Source organism: Frieseomelitta varia, unplaced genomic scaffold (genome assembly GCF_011392965.1).
Source record: "Frieseomelitta varia isolate USP_RPSP 00005682 unplaced genomic scaffold, Fvar_1.2 scaffold_787, whole genome shotgun sequence".
Taxonomy (NCBI): Eukaryota; Metazoa; Arthropoda; class Insecta; order Hymenoptera; family Apidae; genus Frieseomelitta; species Frieseomelitta varia.
The window spans coordinates 205,432-219,706 of NW_025110575.1; the positions used below are offsets into that span (position 1 = coordinate 205,432).

The window sequence follows — 14,275 nt, forward strand, 5'->3', positions numbered from 1 at the left end:
GGCAATTGTACGTAATTGCAATTGTAGCAGTTTAAAAGGATAGATCGATTTGCTAATTAGACGAGTACCAATTTCTGACTGTCATCGGCGACGTTCGATTTATGGATAACGAAACTTATGGAAACGAGATTATTACAAACATTGGAGAGTTGCCGGACGAATGTTTCGCCGTACGCGAGATTCGATCTAGAGACAGGATGCGATGGCATTGAACGATCGGTCCAAAACAACGTCGGAAATCAGGGAATCGGCCTCGACCGGTATTGTAATATCGCACGCTGACGCCTCCGACTCTTGCATTAAACATGAGTTATATGTCGGCATTGTATCCCATACGGAGTCGCGACGCTGTTAAATTTACATTATGTTCATGTGACCAATTATCGAACGGTGAGAGTTGCGGAATTTTTCCACCGCAGACTTGCGGGAAAAATTCGTTCTCTTCGTGACCTCGCTTCGTTCAAATGCCAACTGGTTCCACGGAGACTTATCGGCCGTGTACAACGATTAGATAAAAATTACGGAACTGCATGTACGCGAATTCGCAAGAGGTTTAACTTGCTCGTTGAATTCACCGGAGGAAACGTTGGAAAAGTATTCGAACGTTCCTCCGTATTCGTGATCAAGCGGAGGAGATGGCGAAACAGAGTAGGTATATACAGAGTCTTCTTTTATCGAGGATAGCATCTCGTTTCACGATTACCTTCAGCCTGACTGAATAAATAGATCAGCGAGTACTCGTGGTTCGTGCGAATGGACCGAATACTTGTGTCCGCTCAGCGTCGAACAACTAGATCGCAATAACTCTGGACGATGTCACGATGCATGCTCCATAATTCTGCGAACTGGATCCATCTCACGTTTCGCTTTCTCTGTCGCATTTGGAAATGTAGACGCCGCTGTTCCGCGTGCAACTGACACCACGCGGATCGTGGAAACGCCGGCTGCGATTTGTTCTGCTCTCCGGCTCTGTTCCGCAGAGTCTATTTAATTTAATGTAAAACAAAGGTCGCGTAGGAATTTACTTGCTGAATTTTAATTTACAAAACTTGCTTCGTGCAAAAGCAAAGAAAAATGGGAGTAATATCTTGATATTCTACGACGCTACATAAATTGGAAGTCACACATCCGTACGAGTACATTTTCGAAATTTTTATTTCGTTTGCTTTGAATCCACATTCACTATTGTATTTCGTCAGTAGAGCATTACAGAAATATTTAGTGATATCTCTGAAATTTTGTAGAATTAAATTTGGTTTTTGTTCAACGTTTCATTGAAGGCTATGTACATTCAGAGAAAAGGTCGATGACATCAAGAAAAAAAATCAACCATCGACGACTGTCCTCCAACAAGGTTTGCGTCATCGTTGAAACCACTATGGTGGATTTCCATTCACGCGTCGCCCTCGCGCGTATACTCGACGCGAACAATCGTTTTCCTAATTTATTCGGAAACAACGGCAGAAACAACGGTAGAAAGCGGTTAATAATAGTGGCAGACGGCAGGAAACGGTGAAAGGCATTGGCATCCTTGTGCGCGATAGAATTCATCAGGTTGATAATCGCGGAAGATCGAGCACGAGCCAAACGATAAGCAGTCGTAATAATAAACGAGGGTTTAATTCAACAATAGATAAACCGGTCGACCATCACACACCGATGTAAATAAAATAAACTGGCGAAGATAAATGGTCAGTCATGTTAATACTAAACTTTGCTGCGCAACCAACTGAAATCGTATTTATAATTGACGAACGAACCATTACTCATCGGCCGTTCCTGTCGAGCTCGCCACGTACACATCCGTGTGTCCAGGCACGCTACAGGCTGTAGATTAATAATGGTATTCGCGTTACGAAGGAAAAGGCGGGAGGAAGTTGAAAACAAAACAAAAAAAAAAAGAAAAAAAAAGAAAAAAATCGTTCCCGGTTCGATATCGCGAATCACGTAGAAGAAGTTTATGCTCTGCCTCGTTATGCTGCCCTGGCAACGTGTCTCGCGATAAAATACCGCTAATTGCTTCACCGATAACTAGCCAATTGATAGTTAATTAAATCCTTATTACTTTAGTAACTAGTTCGAGTTCGATCGATCTTTATAATGAATTGTCGATCAGTCCTGGGGAGTACGCGTTCGTTCGGTGTCGATGACCACAACGTTCGTCATCGTTGAAGACAAACATACATTCGTCTTCGTGATTGCAGGTTTTTGCTCCATTATAAAGAGAATTTTCATCGAAATTCGCGTTCAAGTTTTTCCAATCCGAGCGGCGAAACCTACAAAAGGTAAAGACGATACTCTCGTTACCAACAGTGCACGAGTGACGGAAGCACCGAGAGAACCGAGCGGAGCCGAAAATGTCCGAGATCGGCCGAAAGGCCGGCAATCCTACACGAGGGGACTCTAGAGCGAACTCCATAAGCCGGCTTCCGCTCCGTCCGGCGCGAACGTCGGAGTTTATTCGTGTGTTGCTTCTCTTTCTTTCTCGTTTTCGACGGTCATCCTCCGTTCATTTCTTCTTTTTCTTTCTGTGAAGAAGTCGTCCAGATACCGGCGAACTCGTTTCACGATCGTCGAGTTCGCGCCGTCGTCGTGCCAGCATTCGGGTGGCAAAGTGGCAAACAACAGGTGAGAGGTGCACACGTGAAACAGTGTGTTAGAATCGAAAAATGTGACAGCAACACGGCTCTCTGACGGCCGGAGGGGGAGAAACGCCGCGATTTTAGTCGGAACCGATCGCGCCTGCGCGTTTTTCTTTTTCTTTTCCTTCGTAACGCCGTTCGCGTGTCCTGTGCGTGTATATGTGTGTGTGTGTGTATGTGTGGCTGAGAGGTCACGGGTAAAAAAAGAAAAGTGGGATTAGTGCGATGGTGATACCGTGAGTGTTCTTTTACTGATTGAGTGGTCGTTCGTCGAGATTCCAAGCACAGGGGTCTTTGAAGGATGCGGAGAACTGAGCCGCAAAAACTGCACGGTGAATCATGTAAACAGCTGTTCTTACTCTATTATCTACAACAATCACTTGTTCCGTTTATTTATTTCACCTATCATTTGTTTGCTAAATTTACCTTATCGACGATAGCGTCGTTGCGCGTGGATTTGTAACGAACGACGAACCGATTCTGAAAATTGAGCCGAAGAAACGCTAGAAACGAGCACGGTGGTAACGTAGGATAGATACGAAACGATTCTCGAATTTTTCATACCTTCATACCCTTCTTCCCGTTGGCGTACGATTAATAAATTGAAATTTACTACTGGCGATAGACAGACTCACTGAGTTTAGGATCGTGAAAGTAAACTCGTAACACGTAGGAAGAGAATTTCTTTGAGAAACTCGTATTTCTCTCTTTTTTCCCGTGACTTAACTCGTGCTTCGTTCTCAACGTGGGAGATGCGACTCAACGGAGGTCTGATGCATAAATCGATGAGTTTATGGCACGATAAATGCACCATTAAAACAAGACGCAGATGGAGGCTCGCGTTAGACAGGCCACGCCGTAAATTTACAGATCAAACATAGGGGCGAATAAAATGCGCGTGCCGTAGTATGGATTTAATGTTAACTGCAATGGCAGACATCATCGCGAGCCATGGAGTGTTGCGTATGTTTCCACGATGTGCCATTATCTTTATCGTTGTGCTGTATTTAGCTTTAGCACACACAGATTGATTTAACGTTGATAGATATTTACAAAATATACAATATTTTATTACTTGCAACAAAAAGAGAATGCTAGAAGTAATAATGTTACACGCTGTTCAGTACGTTTTTTTTTTTCTTTTTTTTTTGGAAAATAAAAGTATATCGATGAAAATATATTAAAGTATTACTCAAAAGTATTACAACGTATAAAAATTATGTTCCTTAAAAAAAAAAAAAGAATTTCACTGAAATCCTTTACAATTGCCAAACGCATTCTGCAAAATCATTAAAAAAATGGCGCCACGGACGTAGATGGCAGCATTTCAGGCAGCAAGATAAAATTACTCCGGTATCGTTTTTCGATTCGGGGAAAATTACCTGGCTACGAAATTCTATTGAATTTCTACTGTACGATGGTCGGTAGAAAGTAGAATGGTAACGGTGAAGCAAGTTAATCCGAATTTCTCAGGGAACGGATTAAATAGCATCGCAGGGAATGTAGTATCACATTGGATGCAGTCGTACTGTCGCTAATTAGAAACGACGATCAAAGAATATATGATACGGTAGCGCGTAGACGTAGGAGAGTGGTATACATTAGGGTACACATACACGAACGGAATTGGCCTGCGAAAACGACCGGTTTCGATATGAAACTAACTTCCCCCGGTTACTGGGCCTCGTCCTCGTCCCTTTCTCTCTCTCTCTCTCTCTCTCTCTCTCTCTCTCTCTCTCTCTCTCTCCTTCTCTTTTCCTCTCTAACCCTTTCTCTTCCTCCTCGGCACGACCTGCACGCTGTACAACTGATCAAAAGCCGCTCTGTTTGTGCTTCGTTAGTTTTTATTAGCGTGACCAAAGATGATAATTCGGCAATGAACAGTCGTGCAATCACGTTTTTCCCGGATTGTTAGTTCGTACGTGGTTAACGCGTTATTTACAAGTGCTAAATTTAAATGTGAACGTATTTTGATCGGCCAAAAATCGGACAGGCCTTTTTCAACAATATTTCTCAGGTTTTCTGGTTATATACGGACGAAATACATCGTTAAACAGTAGTGATAGATAAAATCCAAAATTTCAATGAATAACCATTGAGATGAAATCTTTCAGCCAAAAATAAAAAAAAAAAAAAAAAGTTGATAGATCGCACCATATATATATTTTCATCCCCCTTTCCCCGTCTGTATAATAAATATGAAAATAAAGTGAATTTATATCGCGCGGCGAGTTTTTAAGATAAAATGCGACGCGCGTCGCGGATTTGTACGCGCTGTGAAAATTATGATTGCACAAACGTGCTCGATGGTATTCTAAAATTTTCATCAGCGCGCGGAGAAGAAGGTTTTCTGGTTGAGCGTTATACACCGACTGGTTATTCGCCGAAGTTGTTCGCGACACAAGGTTATTCAAGGATGACAGTAATTTAGTTAGACATGTTGCCTAGTCAAAGTCAACTCCACGTGCTTCACTACGGGATAGATGTAGAAGAGAGAAAGGAAAGTTTCAAGGCTTCCAGCGTTGCAGGCTTCCAGCGCCGCATTAGAAGAGTCTACTTCTCCTTCAAGTTCCTCCTGCCGCTTCAAGGTGTATTTGTCGACGTTCAAATGCACTCGACGAAATGGATCTCTTTACAGATCGTAAACGTCCGTGCGATCGTCGTTTTTTTCCTCCCTGAAGCTCGGCCGTGGTACTTGAATTCTCCTTTAATGGCTGACACTTCGAAAGTGCTGATATCGTCGCGGATCAATGCCGAATGGCCCCAGGAACAAAAGCGTGAAATTCCGCTTGTTTTCGCTTATCGAGTTGTAGACAGTCCGAGTGGCCAGAAAGCTTCGAATTAAAAGCTTCAGACTTTCATAGTTCTCTCGAGCGTTGACAAATCATTGAAAGGACGATTCTCGAAAGGAACTTTAATACTTGGGAGTGAGAAGGTTTTAATAAAATTGGAAGATCCCCTCGTGGCGACATTGTACTCGTGCTGCAGGGTGTACAAAAATTTATTTCTGTTTTATACTTTACTCTTACTTTACTTAATGAATTACAGATACTTGATTTGATTTGTAAATTGACAATTGTATTTACTATATATCTGACACACAAACCATGGTGGCACATTCAGAATTCAGAAACTTTCCTGCCGGCTTGATGAACCAACATTTTTCCGCCGGCACGCCGATGAAATCTAATTTTCACAATAAACTTGCGTCCAAGCGCATCTTTGAGCTCGTCTTCTTACATTTCAGGCAACGGTTTTTCTCTTGCACAGTCCTGGTTTTCTTTTTTTCGCGCATTCATTTGCCTCCTTTCTCTCTCATCATCTCAGATACAAGTAAAAATTTATGTTTTCAAGCGAATCTCGCCATGGTTTTGAAAATTTTCCCGGTCTCGTTTGTTCTTTGATGATACAGACAGATCGATTGTCATGGAAATAATCTGAAAAAACAAAATATAAATGGCATTTATTAAAGCTGGATTACGTTGATCCTAACTTGACTGCAGTTCTGATGATCTCTCGCTTCCAATTAGTCCGGATTAACGAAGTTCTGTGTCGTCTAAGGTAACGAAGGGTCTTGTTATAAAGTAAATATCCAAGCCTGGTATTTCCATGGAATTTATAATCGAAGAGAAACAATGACGAGACCGGATTATTGGGAGCTCGACAGTAAAGCATTAATTACTTAATTACGTGGCTCGTAATTATGCGCGCCTCAATTATCTCTCAGTTCTCCCATGGCTCTCGAACTATTTAATTCATATTGATAGCTTTAAAGTGTCGTTTGTCAAAAACGGAGGGAAGAGGGAACACGCAGATTGAAGAGGGAACTTTCAGTATATTAATTTTAGAATTAAATTCCCCTCTGTTTCAATGTTGGCTGTTGAAAAATGTTAACTTTGCTTGTATATTTCGTACTGTTACTGGCACGTCTTCGTGCGTACATTTCCATTGAAATGTCTGGAGGAAAATGGAAGCTGAAGATTGCCCGGAATGGCCAACGATGTAGCTATCGGTTTGCGATGAAATGGCCCCGCTGGGAGAACGGTGTCGTTTCACGAGCACCAAGGAAAAGCTGTCGAAACGCATTATTCATCGTTAAAAGCTCGCCACAGACGCACCACCGTATTTGCGTTCTCGCGCCCTACCGATTTCTGATCGCTCGTTTATTCAAATTTCCTCCACGGGTACTCTCCGTATTTATCAAATCGAGCGAAATTATAATTCATACGTTCTTTATCTGTAAAAACGCGAAACACTCGGATCGTAAATTAAAGATTAAAGATAAACTCATGTTCAAATCGTATTGATCTAGAAATTCTAAAATTCGAAATCAAATCGGAGCTAGATCTGTCGAAGGGCATTCGCAGTAATTGTTTGAAATCTCTTGATGTAGGTGATGTACGAGATTAAAAGGGGCGAGTCTTTCCATCCCTCAAAGAGGAAAGGACATTCAGATCGAAAGAAAACGCGTCGTTGGGCATGCTGTACCCTCTTGTCAGCTTCTAGATTCTTGCGTATGTACTTAAAAAACGGCGCGGTCGACGCACTGAATGCAATTGCATCGTGGCTTCGTCTTCGTGTCGTAGCCAACAGACTGACAGTTGAATCGTTTGACCCATTTCTTCGTTGCATCGTTTCGCAATGCCCCGCCAGCATAACGGTCTTTTGTACGTACCTCGTGTTACGATGGCCTGTTCCACTTGTCGCGAAACTGAAATTGCCTGGACACGCTCGCTGTTCCTTACGTGTATGCACATCACCGACCGGCAGATTTTCCCTGATCGTTCGTATGTTCACGATGAAATTCGCTGCTTCTAACAAGGGAAGAACGTCGATTCCACGAGACGAGTTACCATTCTATCATATATTCGTCTTGATGTATCGAGTTTATCGATGCCGTGTTTCTAAAATACGACAATAAGCCAATTTGTTGAACAATTGAACGATACTATATCGTCGTAGTTGTGAAATGATACATGTTTGTCGTGCGGGTATATCGAGAGTCCCGCGGGATAATCAGCAGCAATAACGAGTGAGTACGATAATTCCCCTCGAAAATTTAATTACGTTCGCGTTAGTTCAGTTGCGATAATTATAAAATATGCTACACGATAAATGGGAGTTTCATGACTGTATACGGAAGTACCATTTCAAAGCCTCGGATCATGAACCCTTTGTTGCACACTGGCGGTTTAAAATATTTACCGCTTTCTAAAATATATGAAATTACATCGATCGGTAATATAATCGGCGTGCAATTCTCTTTTCCTCTCCGAAATTTGAACGTCATCTCGATTCAAAACCTCTCGGAGAGCCTTTTAAACGTTTTTATACCTCGTGCAACGTGTCCTCGAGATGTCCGAACCTCCTCGCCGTTCCTCAGATACCATCCTCCTTGAGAATTTTTTTATAGCGTGTCGTTAAGCCGGTCTTTGATCGTCCAAACGATCCGTCTTGATGTCAAAAAAAGAGCCCGGCCACGCCGCTCCAAACACGTCGCGCGAATTGTTTTGACCCGTGCCATTATGAATTCATCCTCGCTGAGAGAAAGAGTGAGAGAGAAGGAGAGAGAATTCCACTTCGCGGGCGTTCTGGTCGAGTCTTGGTACAGCGAGAGCTCGTAAGAGAGAAGAGAGAGGAGAGGATTGTGCACCGCATGCTCAGACGAGAAACTCGTCAGCAGGAAAAGAGGAGAAAAGAGGAGAGCCACGAAGGAAGCGGTCGCCGAAGAAGGCGTCGACGAGAGAGAGATTTCGTCTTCCCTTCTCCCCACCCCATTCCCTCTTTCTTTTTCTTCGCGTTTTAATTTTGCCTTAACGTCGTAAAGCTGGGTTATTTCTGGTCCTCCTCTCTCTCTCCCTCCTTCATACTCCGTACTTCGCGTTTTACCATGCTCGCGGCATGATACTCGGTAAAGCGAGCGCGAAAATTCCCTTTCGGAGCACTGTTTTAATCACGTGCGTAGAGCTTGTTTTTCGGTTCTTGAGTATGGAATTTTTTCTTTTTCTTTTTATTTTTCAATCGTCCGGTAACTCGTGGGAGAATTATTTAAAGATTTGTTAAAAATGTTAGGTGAACGCTGTGTTAATATGTGAAATAATCTAATTAAATATGTAATAAATTTGAAACAGTAGGACGAAGATAAATAATTATACAATGTGATTGGATGTTTTTAATGATTTGGTATTTTTTACTAGCGTAGAGCTTGTTTTTCGGTTCTTGGGTATGGAATTTTTCCTTTTACTTTTTTTTTTTTTTCAATCGTCCAGTCAGCTGTAACTCGTGGGAGAATTATTTAAAGATTTGTTAAAAATGTTAGGTGAACGCTGTGTTAATATGTGAAATAATCTAATTAAATATGTAATAAATTTGAAACAGTAGGACGAAGATAAATAATTATACAATGTGATTGGATGTTTTTAATGATTTGGTATTTTTTACTAGCGTAGAGCTTGTTTTTCGGTTCTTGGGTATGGAATTTTTCCTTTTACTTTTTTTTTTTTTTCAATCGTCCAGTCAGCTGTAACTCGTGGGAGAATTATTTAAAGATTTGTTAAAAATGTTAGGTGAACGCTGTGTTAATATGTGAAATAATCTAATTAAATATGTAAGAAATTTGAAACAGTAGGACGAAGATAAATAATTATACAATATGATTGGATGTTTTTAATGATTTGGTATTTTTTACTAGCGTAGAGCTTGTTTTTCGGTTCTTGGGTATGGAATTTTTCCTTTTACTTTTTTTTTTTTTTCAATCGTCCAGTCAGCTGTAACTCGTGGGAGAATTATTTAAAGATTTGTTAAAAATGTTAGGTGAACGCTGTGTTAATATGTGAAATAATCTAATTAAATATGTAAGAAATTTGAAACAGTAGGACGAAGATAAATAATTATACAATGTGATTGGATGTTTTTAATGATTTGATATTTTTGCTATCGTACATAATATGTACCCGCCATTTACAAAGAACGCGTGAAATTTCTTCGTTTTCAATATGAGAACTACACAGTATCGTTTATTCTAGATACTCCAATTCGTATGTCAGAGTTTAACAACAACTTCGAGAATTCTTCAACACCCATATTCGTTATCAAACATTCATCAGCGATAAGTACCAGTAACAATCGCTGATTCACGACTCGACGCGAAGCAAAATCAAAGTAAAAAAAAAAAAAAAAAAAAAAAAAAAACAAAAAAAAAAATTCTCGTATTAAAGTTTAATACTCGATCGTCAATACATAAATCTTTCACGAACAGAACAAAAAAAAAAAAAAAAAAAGAAAACAAGAAAAATACGAAACACACTTGAAAACGCTTCAATCACTTCTTTGTTCCGCGATGATTCGCCGCGAGGATTCAGTACAATGAATACATTAAACACGGCCTAATTCTCGCGGTTCGATCGGAGGCTGTGCAACGTTCCGGTAGCGGTTCTTGCGTGCATCGTCCGCGAGACAAAGGACAAAGCTGTGCACGGCGTGCCAAAGGCTGCTGTACCCGTCTCTTTCGCGTCTGTTTATCGTCGTTTTCACCACCGCCGCGGATCGACGAAGACGCACACGCGCGCTCACCCGCCGCTGGAATCTTAATTACGTTGCAGTCCATTCATGGCATGCGCCGTTGTCATCGTTGTATATCTGATTAAGAACGCGAGCGTGCAACGAGCCAGGAGACTGATGCACAGCACAAGCCGTGTTCTCGCTTAGTTTCCTCGCGGAGGCACGTGTTTACCTGACTTGAGCTGGAAATCGCGTAACACACACGAGCGCGGAACGAGACGCTTTGCGAAAGAACGCGTTTCCCCCCCAAGCGGATGAAAGAGGGAGAGAGCTTGCGACAAACGTACGAGTCGCAATTTGTAATCAAGATATTAACAAGCTTTAACCGGCCAAGTGTTAAAAGGGAGAATGGAACTGGCTTTTCATCGAGCGTTGATCGCAAAATTTTGTCAGTATAAATACGACACTTACTTTTTATTAACGATGGTAATGAAAATGTATCGAGTCCTTGATTTTAAGAAATCGTACATACGTAGAAATCAGTCTCAACGATGAACAGATAGGGTTTTTTATGACGAAAGAAATAAAATTTAAGCAAAGATCGTTATGAAATTCTATTTTTGAGTATCGTATAACATTCGTGAGCATCGTGCGAGTTTAAAGTTCATTCGCGTCTTCAAACTCCGTAGCCAAACGATAGTGGAAGTTCGATTGGGGAGAAATCGATCAATTATGAATTCAATCGTGAATGAAAAATCAGCCATCACAATGAAGTATCGAGCGCGTGAATAATCAACCATAAAACTTCCTACTTCCGCTCTATCAATTTATAAAGTATATTCGCGTGCGGTATATAGCGCTCATCAAAGTTTGAACAGTATACTCGGTAGACACAGGCGAAATCCTAAATTTCCTAAAGGTGAACTTGTATTTTTGATCAACCGACCGGAAACGGTACGTAAAACCGCGTATACGAGTGACGTAAGTATACCGAGTATACAGTTGGAAGGAAGGGAACCAAGTCTTTACTATTTGCGTTTTACAGCCTCCGTGATACTCCATCTATACACGCACGCTGGGAATTGACCCTTAAACCTTTGCGGGACACAGGCGAGACACAGCCGCTCCTCAGTGTCACGTTTCACTCTTGCTGGCCTTTTTACGCGGGCGTATTCAGTTCGTCCGGTTAGTGCATACTTTCTCGTACGAGCGAGCCTATGGTTCAACCATCGGTGAGCTACCTCCGAAACGACTTCCTGTTCAATTTTACATATTTATCACTTATACGAGGCTTCGTGCAGAAAAACTGCCGCTTGGAAACTTGACCAACAGTTCGCGTATGCTTCCACTCGCGCCGTGTATTATTTATTCTTCGCTTGCTACTAGGTATGTTGCTACCTTTCCGTTACATTCTCTGAGGTTATAAACCGTAGTGGAGTAGAAAATTCCTTGTATTTCAACCATCTTTACATTGACGATATTACTATCGCATTCGTGATTCGTTGATAATTATACATGTTATTACTTTAAAATGAACAAACGAAGAATTTTATTTCAAGTGTTACGTTATGTCATTTGGTCGTTATCGTTCAGAAGCCTGAAGAATTTACTCGCCTTCATTTCGACGAAGAAACGATAACCCAACGCAGAGCCATTAACCACTTGCGCTGGCAACTGATTGCGAACCATAACGAGTGACCAAACCGTGTACAATAATTCGTCGTTTACCTTTCGAACTTGTCAGTATGATACCACTGGATAGAAATTATTAAATTATTTGTTTTGCCTATAAACTTAAATATACTGAAAACTGAGAAAATATTGCAATTATTGGGTACAAAAGATTCTCTACGTGCGTGGCACGTCATTCCAACGCAAAAGCGTTAACCTATCAATCTCCCGAATGTACCAATAATCTCTAAAAACAGACAAAATTACAAAATTATTCGTCGGTGATGTGTCTTCCTGGGAAAAAAGAGAGTATCGTTCGAATGCCACAGCCTCGTCAATTAAACCCACGCGAGTCGTTGAAGTAATGAAACGAATCGGCCCGAGTCGTTCGATGTTCGAACAGCCACTTCTGTCTACCGATACGAGGAAGGATCGCGATCCACCGGAACGTGGTTTTCCAACCAAGTCCACTTGGCTCGACCGCGCATCTACCGATATCCGTTTAAACGTCACCGCTCGTTAAAAGAGCCGCAGATATTCCAAAGAGCGTTCGACTTCTTCGTCGGTGTATCGCACAGGTATCCACAGTCACCGTCGCCAACGGTTGTCTACGTACGCACACGTGTTTCGAATAAAGGAGCAACGCGACTGCGAACACGTGTACGCGAGATTTCAGCAAATCCCGACTAACGGCCCTGCGAAATGTCTGCGGGGATTTAAATGGAATTGGCCCGAACAGTCAAATGGTTTTCTACGCCGAGCTGAGACCTCTATCGAGGAACTCTATCTCCTCGTAATGCGAATTCTAAATTTCCTTTATCGTCTCGCGGTTTTGTTTTTCGTCGCGGGAAAGCTATTTTCGGTTCGTGTTTTTTTTTTTTTTTTTTTTCGGAGCAAGGTCTCATTCGTTTATTTATCGCCGACGTCGGTGAAGATTTTAAATGAATTTTGAAAACGCCTCGTTTAATGTAAACAAGGAGGTTCTTGAGAGTTTAATTGAAAAAGTTTCTTTCGCCGTCTTTTTAAGTTTCGTGTGTACAGAATACTGCACTGATAAGATTTTTTTTCTTTTCTTTTTTCTTTTCTTTTTTGAAGTTCGAATAAGTGATTAGAACTGGTTAGACTTCGAGAAAGTTTTTCGATCTGAATTTCATTTTTAACTTCGAATTACTTGCAACGTAGCGTGTAACGATTTTTTTTCTGATTTTTTGAATTTTCACGCAAATATCTCTTTGAACAATCGTCGTATCTTCATTTCGCAAAATTATTTTAAAATCAAGCGTTTCGTATATGTACATATATATGTACTGTTACAATCCCTGAAGATGTTGCAGTATATGTGCATCTTTAATTCTCTTTGATACACTGTGGATAAAATAAACTTTATACGGAATTGAAAATGCGAAACTAAATCAGCTAGCGCAGGCTAATATGACTTTCAGTGTTCAATGGTTGCTCGTACACAATTTCCCAGCTCTCCCCTTTGCACAGTACTGTTGGATCTAGGGGAAATGTTGCGTAAAGCTACGGGGGAAATTTTCCAACACATTCTCTCTAGGTTATGTTCCATCACAGGTATTTAATAGTGAATAGTTAATACGGAATTTCTCTTGTTTTACTACTTTATAACGGTAAAGCTCTGGTTGTAGCGATAAAAGGTATCTCTGTCCTAGTTACATTAATGTACGATCAGAACTTTTACAGCGTTACCAATATACGACTAATGTATGACATCGTATGCCCACATATGTGATACATGATATTTATTATCGGAAATTTCGTAATTCACGTGCAGCGTATTGTGTGAATTCCTTGTTCTTTGATGAGATCATTTCTGTGAGTTTTCTTGTTTGTAATTGATTAAAACGATCCCCATGAAAATTTGAAGCTGGACGTTTTACATCCTACGATTATTATTTATTTCGAGGCTCGTAAACTTATTTGTCTGCCATTTGTCTTCTCGTTATCGACAATTATTTTACAATGGGACACGTAACTAGCTGGTTAGAAATACGAAAGTGTCTATTCATTGTGACGTTGCTTTATGGCAAAACGAAGATTAAACCTGCAACAATGAGTCTTTGTTCTCGTTGAAAGTAATTTAATAATTTAATAATTGTTTTACGATGGCAACTCCGCCATTAAACGCTCGATTCAATGTTTTTAAGTATACATTAGCTTACCTCGTGGCTGTATTCTGTATGTAAAATTTATCGCGTTTCTAATTAATAACTTTGCAACATTGGGCCACTAATAAATTCGTTTTCGAAACAATCGAGGAAGAGATTTGATGAAACAAAATGAAATTATATCTCAGAATACTTTCTGTGTAGTAATTCCTACCAGATACATTCTGATTGTATTTTCTTGATGAATTATATTTATTAAACTGCAGAAGAAGAATTAAACTTCATCGTTCTTCTTAACATCAAAAAATTGTGCAAAAAAATTACTACTTTGTC

General features: G+C 40.6%; 1 protein-coding gene across 6 annotated transcripts in view; it reads left to right on the forward strand.

Annotated features, from left to right (window-relative positions):
* Positions 1-14,275, forward strand: part of LOC122535920 (dystrophin) — a 116,167-nt gene that overhangs the window by 59,180 nt on the left and 42,712 nt on the right. Inside the window, exon 1 of one of the 6 annotated variants that reach the window (XM_043667843.1) lies at positions 2,439-2,983. The exons of 4 other annotated variants lie outside the window; for them this stretch is intronic. The gene's annotated coding sequence lies outside the window, so the exon portion shown is untranslated. Of the gene's footprint in view, positions 1-2,438; positions 2,984-14,275 lie in introns of those variants that run through there. One more of the 6 variants, XM_043667844.1, reaches the window with a different exon arrangement.